Below are 13,501 nucleotides of genomic sequence, written 5' to 3' on the forward strand. Positions count from 1 at the left end.
CGCAGTCTTTTTCCCATGGCCAACAAAGCTTGACACAGTGTTGCAACCCGTCACTGCATGGAACAGTGGTAGCGCACGTGCTTTCTCAGGTCCTAGCCCTGCTGCAATTTCATGGGCTGCTAAGTATCGGAAACTCTTTCCAGTTCTGAAAGCTAAGCAAAGCTTGTCTTCTGGTTGTAGAGTCTGAGCCACTGCCACAGCTAGCACCACAATATCAGTATCTACTGTTTTAATCATGATCTTATGATGCCTATTTCTGGCTGCATGGGCTATATGTAATAACATGCGACTATCGGCTTCCTCATGCGAACAAGGAGCAATCGAAGACCTATCTGGGAGTGGTGGCTTGCTAAGGACTTCACTGCAAGTGAAGTATATCCACTCCCCTTGTCTTCTCGCTTAGACTGACATCTCAATGCCTCTGTTGTGTGCTCTTGGCAAATAATACAGAGCTTCCAGTCAGTCTTGGCTGGGCAAGAAGTTGATGGTCCTCGACCATCAAAATTCACAAGTCGTAATTTCTTTGACATTTTCTCAACAACAACAACAAAATAAATGTTTGCAGTAAAGGCCAAGGGTTTATCCTTTTACCACCATTTACTACCAGGGACAACAGTAACACATTTGTGTATGGGATACAACTAGGTTCGGACAAGAAAACTGCCCTACACCTAGCCCGATCATTCATCCAATGCCATTTCATTCCTGTGCGATCTGTACACCATCCGGGTAACAATATGAAAGTCATATAAAGCCCCATTACCCTTGGCTCGGCTCTCCCACGCTGGCACATCCTGTCTATTCAGGTGCAGCTATCTAACTACATCTAAATTAATAAACTATTAAGTAGATGTGGGGCTAACATTAGATAGCATTTAGGAAACTAAACTACACTACCACTAAACTATCACCACAACCAGCACATTACAGAAAATATGGCATTATTAAGACTAGAGGAGTGTATTTAGCTGGCACTGAACCCCATGCTGAGTTTCACAGCAGTGGTGTCACCAGTGTGCCCTGGCTGTGCTTTGATATCCACTCTATTACATTCCCATTCATTGAATGGTTCAGTTCTTGCAGATATGGGGATTTTTACTTTATTGTTCAACATTTTAATTCTAATAAAATGTGTAATAGCTCCATTTACATGCAATTATACATTTTATCGTGGGCCATATGGCTGCCATTTTGAGAGAAACAGTGGTCATGTTCAGTTGTGAGGTAGAAGGATGCTTCTGGCCAATTTTAAGTTCAGAATCTGAATTCTGCATCATAAACGATGACTGATTTGACACCGAGATCATACATATCAGACTGTCATACAAGTGACGGCTGCCATCTTGGGAAATGGCGGCCATCTTGAATATGAAATGACAACTTTTCAATTATCCTATAGACATTTACCAAGTACAATATATGGTAAATATGTCTAAAATATCATATTATGTCCGTCACTCATAAGAAAACAGGCGTTGCTAGTGGCCATTTTGAAAAATGGCTGCCATGGGCGTCATGTTGAAAATTCATAATGCCTCCATATCCAAATCTTTTCGATACGCCTTTGGCTATATGTGTACCAACTTTCATGCTTTTATCACAAACTGAACGATTGTTTTGGTTATCTGCTGCACTACAAGTATTATTGGGGAACAGTGGACTCAGACACAAAATTCAGAAAATTCATGAATCATGAGGATTACACAAAACCATGACCACAGGACTTATGTTGACAAAATAGCAAAAGGATCCATTTGCTTGGGGTTCAGTGAACCCTAAAAAATCCAGAGTAGGGTTAAAAGTGTGTGGAGTTTTCTTGGTGGAATGCTGACAATTCATATAGATTCTATGAATCACGGATACAACAAAGCAGTTATTGACTGCCCTCGAACATCAGAATTCATAATACATATTAATGTCAATAACTGCTGCTTTAATTTGTATAATGATTACTTCCTATTGAAGTTACTACTTGATATATGGGATATTATGTATGAAAAAGCATTACAAAAGTTCACAATTGTGCCAAGCATGTGTTTTTACAATGTGAATATGATGCAAAATTGCAATGCACATGGAAGAATGTAATGGTGAAAGCACAGTGATTGCCCCAATTGATTTTTGAAGGGTGAAAGTAAATTTAAGCCCTTTGCATTTACTTATGGAGGTATATTTTCTCATTGTAATTGATTAAATATAATGCACTGGTCATATTCTGTAATCTGTGAAAGTTTCAGAGGTCTACTACAAATAATAAAAAATTACGGCTCTCTAAATGTAGCATATTTGGTCCATTTTAGCATGTAACCAGTGGCCCTTTTGCTCTTATGCCAAAATTGGTTGATTGCCATGATGGTAATAATAAGTCAGACAGCTGCCAGATGGCAGCAGTTGTTTGCTATGTTCACCAGTGTTCATGAACTGACCACTGCAGACTTCCCAGCATGCTCTTGGAGCAGCCATTGTGGCTTGAAACGTGCTGTTTTGTAACCACTTTTTGGATTTTGCAGTAGATGCTGCTTCAACAGCCTGGTAAATATGCAAATTTGTGTTTATTATATCAATTTTGCTGCAAAAAATAAGTTTAGTACTAGTTTTGGAATATACTACATAAAAAAAATGGAGAAAAATTGAAAGTTTTGCAAAGCCATGCATCCAAAGGTGGATGACCCAGTGTCTGTCCATTACGTCAACATCAATTTTTTGGAGCATTTGTATTGATATTTTTAAAGAAAACCTTACTAGTATTAAATAAATCATCTTTTCTATTACCAAAGACCTATAACAACAGCAAAAAAGTTAAAACTGTGTATTATTATTAATAATACTCCTGCTGAGTCAGGCTTGAATGTAAATGCCTGTCCATTACGCCAACATGATGGTGAAAATTAGCCTCTGGTCAATTTTTGACCTTTTATATTTTCCAAATTATTTAAACCATCACAAATTATGAGCCAAATTTTGAAAATATTTATTACTTTCATCAAATAAAACTGTTAAAAATGATAACAGAAAGCTCCACTTTTTAATATCAAGTTAGTAAACGTGACTCACAAGCCAATATTTTATAAAAATAATGTATATTTTGATCGAACTTTGACTTAATTGTGTACCTTGAATTTCTATTTTGAATCCCCTTCAACTGTTTTTTCTTGATTAATGCAATGCATAGCTATGACAAAAGTAAGAAAAATGTCAAATATTATATAAAAATTGATTTTCTATGGCAATGAAAATTGAAAAAGAAAAAAAAACAACTTTATTTTCAGATTTTTTATTTACTTAGGTGTATTAAATATGCCCACTTTTGACATTTACAGAATAGAATAAAAATAGAATGAAAATAGAATGTGAAAGAGATATCTTGTATAATGTTTGTATAAAGACAAATATGTCAGCTGTCAATATACCGTTTGTGTCATCATTGAAATGTGAAACCTGCTGTATTCAAACTGAATTTACATAGTGAAAATTAAATCTGATTTATAAAATAAATGCATTTCTGAATTTGACAGAGCAACAGCTTTCATTTGATGTATTACACTTGTCTGTACCATAAATTAGATTTTTTTTTTGTGCCAAGGGGCCATTTTTAGGGGCGTACACCATGCTTTCACTCGTAAGAGATTTACAGTATGTATCAACATGTGCATATAAATACTAAGGCTGCGATGAGCATTTAATTTAATTGTCAATTAATCCACTGATTCCATTGTGATTACTTATAAAATGTCATAAAAGCAGAGATGAAAATGGTGAAAAACAAAAAAGTTGAAACCCAAAAGTACCACCCGTGCAAAACTTTTTGAATTCTAGAAGCTCAGAAATGCAATCTGGGGCTATTCCAGACAATAAATTGAAGTGAGTGCAGCATCTAAAACTACAACCCCTGGCAAAAATTATGGAATCACCGGCCTCGGAGGATGTTCATTCAGTTGTTTAATTTTGTAGAAAAAAAGCAGATCACAGACATGACACAAAACTAAAGTCATTTCAAATGGCAACTTTCTGGCTTTAAGAAACACTATAAGAAATCAAGAAAAAAAGATTGTGGCAGAATCACCCTGTAAATTTTCATCCCCAAAACTAACACCTGCATCATATCAGATCTGCTAGTTAGTCTGCATCTAAAAAGGAGTGAACACACCTTGGAGAGCTGTTGCACCAAGTGGACTGACATGAATCATGGCTCCAACACGAGAGATGTCAATTGAAACAAAGGCGAGGATTATCAAACTCTTAAAAGAGAGTAAATCATCACGCAATGTTGCAAAAGATGTTGGTTGTTCACAGTCAGCTGTGTCTAAACTCTGGACCAAATTAACAGACAAAGTAAAATTCCAAACAGCACAGATCATGTAAGTAAGTCACCTCGGCTGCTCCCTTGTTTTGTACTTGGGGTCGCCATAGCAAGTCCAAGGTGGATCTGCATGTTGAATTGGCACAAATTTTACACCGGATGCCCTTCGTGACGCAACTCCACATTACATGGAGAAATGTGGTAGGGGTGGGATTCGAACCAGGAACCTTCTGCACTGAAACCAAGTGCATTAACCACTTGGTCTGCTGTGCAGGGATCAAAGGAAGGGACATCAATTAAGAAGAAAAAACAACTTTAAATTAATAAAATCCGTATAAATACGATTCTGTATTTCATTTTGTGGGGTGAGACTGTGGAACAGTCTGGGTGGGGAGTTAAAGCAATGTCCAAACATTCAAGTTTAAAATAAAATATAAAAAACGTGTTTTCACAGGATACAAGGATGAAGTGGAGGTGTAAGAGTCACTAGGTGTTCACAGGAAACAGTTATATATTTCTATATTTATTTATTTATGTTCATTGGTAGTTGGTTTTATCTTTTCTGTTGTGTTTTGTTTTATCAGGTTCTTTTTGTCGTTATTAGTTATTAGCGTTATTAGTTATTATTACTATTATTGTTGTTGTTGCTATTATTATTTTTAATATAATATGCATATGTCACGGACATGAATGAGTGAAGCTCGTCAGCATCTCACCACCACCATGTCCTTCGGACTTTATTTTGAGTAAATGCTTCAGGGGAGCATTAGCATGGTAAAAACCTTTCAGCTTCTGGGGGAGCTCTGCCCCCAGCCCCCCCACCTTTTTACACATTTTTCTTTATTCGCGTCTCACATGCCTGGAAAAGCCCCTCGCCATCTAACCATGTCCTTTAGGTCCTTCAGACTTTTTTTTTTCAGTAAAATGGTTCTTGGGAGCATTACTAAAGCCTTTTAGCTTCAGACCCCCTGACTTTTTAAGCATTTTCCTTATTTTGCCTTTCAGCTTCTGGAGGGGCTCTGTCCCCCATACTCCCCACATTTTTAAGCATTTTTCTTTTTTGCTTTTCAGCTGACCCCCCTAATTACAGCCCTCTTAACCCCCTGCCACTTTAAGCATTTTTTTTAATGTAGATGTAAATTAATATTCAGTTTTCAGCTTGTTGGCCAAATTATCATATCTCAATATTGTCATATAAATTGCCATGTAAATGTCACTGATATACAGGCTGTCCATATTCTTGAGCTGCTTAGGTGGGTAGGAAGAGTTCCCATGGGATAAAAAAGCTCTTCAACCTACCATCCCTCAATATGATATACAATATGACTATGATTTCACACAAAGTGCAGCAACACTGAAAATTAAACATTCTTAAACAAAACTGTAATAATACCACAATCATACTGTAACACTTGGAATTTCACACATTTAAATTTGTTAATGCCATTTTAAATACAAGAAATACAAAAAAATAAAGAATTAAAATTTCTAAAATTATCTTCCTCAAATTCAAACTGAAAGCAAATCTCTAAAACTTGATAAAACCTGTAAGTAATAATCAGTTTTACTGCCAGTTTTCTTTAGACAAGTCAGGGGATGGAAACATGAACACTTCCAAGTCACTGAATATGTCTTGGACTTTAATATTTACATCAATTATGAAGAAATACAAAAGTTTCTTTCACCAAAACATCAAATCTAGGCTTTCATCTCAAATGTACTTTTGTCAAATTGTAGCTGAATTTTCAGGTCTTTTTAAGAAAATCCTCCTCTACACCACTTCATCAGGAAGCTGGATTATATTTTTTTAATTATTTTTTATCACGTGGTAGAGATGTGCTTTCAGTTTGAATTTAAGGATGATAACTTTAGAAAAAAATGTATCTGAAATAGAATAAACAAATTAAATTGTGTGAAATACCAAGTGCTTTTGAGGGCAATTGAGAAACACAGAGGAGCAGTATCTTAAATCTCATATATAGTGCAGCAGATAAGAGAATATTTAGAGTGGAATCCTGCAAATGGTGATACAAACATCAGATTTGGCACAAATAATCCACAGACATGAACTATTTTGAAAAAAACTGATTGGCCACTTGAATTTTCAATAGGCAGCCAGGTAGAGGGTCAATTGAAGAATTGCACAGGGGTCAAAATTAAAAGATGCTCCAATCATATAGAAAACTACACATTATTTGCCTGATCATAAAGATTCCAAAAAGGTATAGTTTGGACAATCTGTGACTGAATGTTATGGAGTTATGAGGTAAAAGCAGAAAGAATGGTGACAAAGGTCAGCTTCAGTTTGTACAGGGGTCAAAAGTTAAAGTTGCTCCATTAATTTTGCTCCAGCTGAATTTGTGCTGAATTTCATGCTTGTATCACCATTTCAAGGATTGTTTCAGTTATCTGCTGCACTAATAAACCAACAGAACATGAACCAGCTGTTGTCTGTTAGCTTAAACATGTGTATATAAGGCAACCCGATTTAAAGGAGAAATGCTGCTTTTAACAACCTGGACCTCATTTCTGGCATAAAATATGGTAGTTTACTCACCAATATAAGTTTTGGTGTGATTAGAAGTCCATAGTTCAACAACGTGTTCAGTTCAAATCTGAAGCAAACATTTTTCTTCTTCTGCTAGGGTGGATTAGAAATTTTGTGGTACCCAGCACTAACTACTGGACAAGAGGAACTGAGCAGTCAATGTGACTCACTGATTTGAAAATACATGTCTTTCAACCAGACATGTGGTGCTGTGACATGTCAATCATCTGTGCTCAGTCAGAATTCAGGGGAGTCCAGTGAAACCCCACCCTCCGCTCTAGCTTCACCCATGCCAGGAAGTGTTCAACATGTCCTGTTTCACTGTGACTGAAAAGTTGGCACTTCCTGTTTGAGTGTGAGCTTGCCACTGAGTTCCCACGAGATTCCATGGGCTCTCGTCTGTCAAACCAGGAAGTGTTTGACATTTGAGCATTTCCTGTTTTACTGTGGATTTGAAAATTGGCACTTCCTGTTTAGGATGCCCTGTACCATGAGTGAGCTTCACGCTGCTGCGCAACGCTTTGCTCATATAAATAAAAATAAATTAAAAAATATTACAATTTGTAATACATTTGACTCTTTTACAACAACAAACACCGAGCCATTAATTATTATACAGAAAACAAATGCACACAAATGTGCAGAGATGCGAACAGCTTAGTGCTAACTTTAACATGGAAAATGCCATAGACATGCTAACGCGTTACCATCACTCCCGTTTTTAAGTTATAAAGTACATCTATCAACTGTTTCAGGAGACCCGAAAGGTCAATTTAACATAAAAAGGTAAATATTACTCCCAGACATATGCTCTTTAGAGTTTTAGTGGGAAAAAAATAGGACAGCGAAAAACAACAGCTTTGCTTCAAGGGCCCCAAAGCTGCCCAAAACCTGCCTGTTCGAAAAGCACAGCACTTAACGCTTCCTAATGAACAATACTCATCTAAAAAAGACCCAGGCAACTGGCAAAAAAGCGGAAATCCGCCAAAAAGCGAACATTTTTCATCCCTGTAAAAGAGTACAATGCTAAATACAACTTTCTTGAACATAGATACATGTATACAGATGTCTTGTTTCATTTAAGAAATAGTCCAAAACTTGAATATAATCAGCATGTTTTCTCACTCTCCCTGCTTCACCCACAGCTACTTAATACTGACAGGCGTGCTCAGCCCATGAAGAGCTGGGACACACCAGAATTAAATATCAGGTGTGTGGTAGAGCAGGCAGACATGAAAACAAATACAAGGTAATCTAGTACGACTGTCGATAGCAGCAGACTACAGTTGTGTATCACACAATTATCACCAGATCACTGCCAATTACAAGAGGAATTGAACACATAACCACATGGCTCACAATGGTACTGTATGCCTATGCGCTAAGGTGTGTGGTTATAACACTTTACAAAGCTAAAATATACTGTATGTGTGTTAACATTTTTTAAAAATACATTCTTCTGAAGAGGGCAGCATGCCTTTCATTGGATTATGGAGGTATATTAGATATTTAAAGAAGTCAGAGAACAGCAAGTCTTTGAACTACGCACACACTGCTCTGACGTCGCAAACACAATCTGCATTGTATTTAATATTTTTAGCTAGTAGCTTGGCATCATCAGAATAACTGAGCTGCCCAATCTCCATTCAAGCAGATATTATTCATTATTATTACTTTACCGAGGCATTGCTAGGCCGGTATCGTAGATTTACGTCGAAGCTACCTGGCTATACCCGCCTGCTGTGCGTAAACAAGTGACGTCATAGCGCGCAGCCCAAGAACTGTTCGCAGAGGAAAACATAAAAAGGCCAGAAGTGTGTGTGTGTTGCCTTGTCTAACTCGGGCGAATATCTGTCATTTTGGGCGACTGGGGATGGACGTCGGGCCTCTGAAAATGCATACCGCCCTCCAAAACCATGTTGTTATATTATTACTTGAGACACTGATGAAATAAGAAAAACGGCATCTGCACAAATAAAATGCACAGTCAGTCAGGTACTGGTATACAAAAAATATTCTTTATACAGCCTGTGCGCAAACCTTCGCAATGCTTTTGCAAGGGCAATGAAATGAACAGATCCATGCGCCTCACCACAATACCATTGTGCATCCAGCCGAGCCCAGTAATAATTACCCCACTCCTTCCCCAGTGCACAGTTACTGCACACCACTGGGCACAGTGGCTGCCTGCTCAGCACAATCAATTTACTCTGCCCCAAAACAGAAAACAACCTGCATTATATTTTAATTTGTGCCTGTAATTTTAACCTGGCATCACTACAAAAATAACATTTCATTTCATTTATATAGCGCCAAATCACAACAAAGTTGCCTCAAGGCGCTTGCCTCAACATTTGCTCCACAGAAGATTGTTTGTGTGAGAAAATGCCAGAGTCAAAGTTCTCTGGATGTAGTGGAATGATAATTGACATCCAAAAAAAATGGATATTTGGCCATATTATTCCATGGCATTACTAACAAAATATTTTTTGCCTGGCAGAAGTTCTTGTTAACTTGGCATACCGCGCCAGAGACTCACTGGTTCAAGTGCCCACCAGACAGGAAAATCATTAAGGTCCCTTGTGTCTTGGGCGCAATTTGGCAACAGCAAAATTGGCAGTAATTAATAAAAATAATCAATGTCGCAAACCAGTTTTGTGTCATTTTCTTGAATATTAATCTCATCACTTCTCTAGTAAGTAAGTCTCTTCAGTTTCTCTGTTATTTCACTCTGGTCACTACAGCAGATCCCAGGTGGATCTGCAAATTGATTTTGGCACATTTTGTGGGTGCCCTTCCTGACACAATTCCACATTACAGTACCTTTTTGAAAATATTCACGGCACTTCACTTTTTCCATATTATGTTGTAGCTCAAAATGGAGTAAATTCATTTTTCCCTCAAAATTCTACTCAACACCCCATAATGCCAACATGAAAAAGTTTTTAGAATTGTTTTAAAACTAAAAAAAAACAAAAACCTAAATCACTTGTACACAAATATTCACACCCTTTTCTCAATACTTTGTTGATGCACCTTTGGCAGCAATTACAGGCTCAAGTCTTCTTGAATGATAAATGATGCCATAAGTTTGGTGCACCTATCTTTGGGCAGTTTTGTCCATTCCTCTTTGCAGCACCTCTCAAGCACCATCAGGGTGGATGGGGAGCATCGGTGCACAGCCATTTTCAGATCTCTCCAGAAATGTTCAGCTGGATTCAGGTCTGTATTCTGGCTGGGTCACTCAAGGACATTCAGAGTTGTCCTGAAGCCACTCCTTTGATAGCTTGGCTGTGTTCTTAGGGTCATCGTCCTGCTGAAAGATGAACCATCTCCCCAGTCTGAGGTCAAGAGACCTCTGGAGCAGGTTTTCATCCAGGATGTCTCTGTACATTGCTGCATTCATCTTACCCTCAATCCTATCTAGTCTCCCAGTTCCTGCCACTGAAAAACATCCCCACAGCATGATAATGCCACCACCATGCTTCACTGTAGGGATGGTGCCTGGCTTCCTCCAAACACGATACCTGGCATTCAGCCCAAAGAGTTCAATCTTTGTCTCATTAAACCAGAGGATTTCGTTTCTCATGGTCTGAGAATTCTTCAGGTGCCTTTCGACAAATTCCAGGAGGGCTGTCATTGTGCCTTTGACTAAGGAGTGGCTCTACCATACAGGCCTGATTGGTAGATTGTGATGCAGACATGGTTGCCCTTGCTGGAGCTCTAACAAAGTGACCATCAGGTTCTTGGTCACCTCCCTGACTAAAGCCCTTCTCCTCCGATCGCTCAGTTTAGACTGGTGGCCAGCTCTAGCAAGAGTCCTAGTGGATCTAAACTACTTCCAATTACAGCTGATGCTCACTGCGATGTTCAAAGCAGCAGAAATGTTTCTGTACCCTTCCCCAGATTTGTGTCTCGAGACAATCCTGTCTCTGAGGTCTACAGACAAATCCTTTGACTTCATGCATGGTTTGTACTCTGACATGCACTGTCCACTGTGGGACCTTATATGTAGACAGGTGTGTGCCTTTCCAAATCATGTCCAATCAACTGAATTTACATAAGTGGACTCCAATAAAGCTGTAGAAACATCTCAAGGATGATCAGCAGAAACAGGATGCACCTGAGCTCAATTTTGAGCTTCACGACAAAAGCTGTGAATACTTATGTACATGTGATTTCTTAGCTTTTTTTACTCTTTAATAAAGTTAAAAAAAAATATATAAAAAACATTTTCACATTGTCAATACATTGTATTGTGTGTAGAATTCCAAATTAATTTAATCCATTTTGTAATAAGGCTGTAACATAACAAAATGTGGGAAAAGTGAAGCGCTGTGAATGCTTTCCGGATGAACCGTACATGGAGAATGGGCAGGGGTCGCCTTGAACCGGGAACCTACCACACGGGAAACAAACACGCTTGAGCCACCACCCCTGCAATAACTGCCAATCTAAAAAAAAAAATGAATAATATAAACTGAATAAAGAAATATCGCTGTAGGTCTGTCGACTTTTTGTTTCCTGCCACCTTCTCCAGGTGCCCATCTGAGATGGTGCAAAGGCATGTGGCAATATGGCCTCATCTCAGAGTAGATTTTTTTTTCTAAGTTTTCTTTAATTGCTTATAAACACAAAATCCAACTAAAACATTCACACCCAAAATAAACCCATACAACCAACCACACATACAGCCAGAGAGAGAAAGACTTTGACTTTGTTCTAGTTAGATGCCCTGGTACAAAAAAACCTTCCATAGTGTTCTGTCTAAAGGGGTGACACTGTATATACATAATATTTAAATCACAAATTCGGACAGCTACTCGAACTCTACTTTGATGATCACAGGTCTGCACAATCCAGACAGTCCACCTGTTAATATTTTGTCAACACATCAATATTTGCCAATGTGTTGATCTTCTGTGGCACAGAATTTAACGGGTCACTGATACAGTTGTAACACCGGGCTGGTCATAACAACGCTACAAATAAGACAACAAGCTGTTTGATCGCTGCTAAAGGTCGACGGTGCAAAACGAAACGACGAACTTCAGTGACGTTTCCTCGGCACTACATGAAACACAAGCGAAGCTCTCGAAAACTGACGAACGGCCCAGTGTAATGAAGTAACAAACATTATCGGAGACGGGGAAAAAAAAACAACATAAGAAAATATGCTTACCTCGGAAATCACATAAGACATAAAGTGCTTCTGTGCAAAAATTCTTGCAGACCTACTGCTAGCAAGAGAGCTAGCCTAGCGAGCTAGTTCTTCGAGGCTTTCAAGGCTAAATTGAATAAGAAATGACATCACCGAAAAGGGAAATGTATAAAAAAGACGCAGAAAGGCGAACATCCGTTTCTGAAGAAGTGTAGTTCTCAAGCTGTAAACAAAACATGCACAACCCCTCGCTGACTGTCATTCGCTGCTGGATCGCTCAGTTTACTGACGGCCATTTTGCTTCTGTGGAGGTTTATGATATCACCAGGCTGCTTGTTGATCACAGGGGGGAGGAGGAGCGCAGCGCAGTACCCGCACCGGCCACCAGAGGCCTCTCTCCTCACTAATCTATGACGTCATACATACAGACTGCGTGGAAGAGAAGAGATGTGACTGGTGGGAAACAGTTTAGAGGATTTTCTTCCACCAAAACATTAAATCTAGGCTTGCATCTCAGATGTACCTTATGGAAAATTGTAGCTGAACTTTCAGGTCTTATTTTGAAGAAAATCCTCCTCTATACCACTTCATCATGAAGCTGTGCAATTAGTGATACAAAATATGCACTTTGCAGTAGCTGCTCCCTTGTTTGCACTCGGGATCGCCACATCAAGGGCGGATCTGCATGTTGAATTGGTACAAGTTTTACACCGGATGCCCTTCCTGACACATCTCCACTTTACATGGAGAAATGTGGCAGAGGTGTGATTTGAACTGGGAGCCTTTCGCACCAAAACCTAGTGCACTAACCACTTGGCCACTACCCCTGCAAAATATGCATTTTGCACTATTTCTCTAATCACAGCCAGAGAAGCCTATAACGTCTTTTGGGTTGTCTTGGTGTCTTTCTCACTCTTCTCTTGCAAACTCACTCAGTTTTTGAGAACTGTCTATTCCACACAGATTTACCATAGAGTGCCATACTGTTTGTATTTCTTCATAACTGAGTCGAAGTTGAAGACATTTTCAGTGACTTGGGAATGTTCATGTATCCATCCCCTGACTTGTCTGAAGGAAACTGGCAATAAAACTGATTATTTATAGGTATTATAGCAAAGGGGCCAATTACTTATGCAACCCATCATCTTACCTTTATTTGTAATTAATTTATATTAATTATAACAGTCCAGAACACCGGGAAGTAAACTGGTAACATGTCTGCAGACCCCTCACACCCTGGACACACACTGTTTAAACTTCTCCCCTCTGGTCGACGTTACAGAGCAGAGCTCTGTACGTCAAAATAACTAGACACAGGAACAGTTTCTTCCCAGTCCATCACACTGATGAACAATTTAACCTGTTATAAAACTCACTAATTCATATACCTCATGTACAACCTCAGTCTGTTTCTCCTTTGCATACATTTTTTATTGCACATTTTTTAATTGTGAATTAGTGTTTAGTGTATATTTATACATGCTTGTACAGA

The 13,501-nt window shown here is 38.6% G+C and overlaps 1 protein-coding gene across 4 annotated transcripts in view; it reads right to left on the reverse strand.

Annotated features, from left to right (window-relative positions):
• LOC117527312 (trinucleotide repeat-containing gene 6B protein-like) overlaps window positions 1-12,325 on the reverse strand; it is a 54,202-nt gene extending 41,877 nt beyond the window's left edge. For all 4 annotated transcript variants that reach the window (XM_034189618.1, XM_034189620.1, XM_034189619.1 and 1 more), the window contains exon 1: window positions 12,031-12,325. The gene's annotated coding sequence lies outside the window, so the exon portion shown is untranslated. The remainder of the gene's footprint in view (window positions 1-12,030) is intronic.
• Between the last annotated feature and the right edge of the window lie 1,176 nt (window positions 12,326-13,501).

This window comes from Thalassophryne amazonica, chromosome 16, assembly GCF_902500255.1.
Source record: "Thalassophryne amazonica chromosome 16, fThaAma1.1, whole genome shotgun sequence".
Lineage (NCBI taxonomy): Eukaryota > Metazoa > Chordata > Actinopteri > Batrachoidiformes > Batrachoididae > Thalassophryne > Thalassophryne amazonica.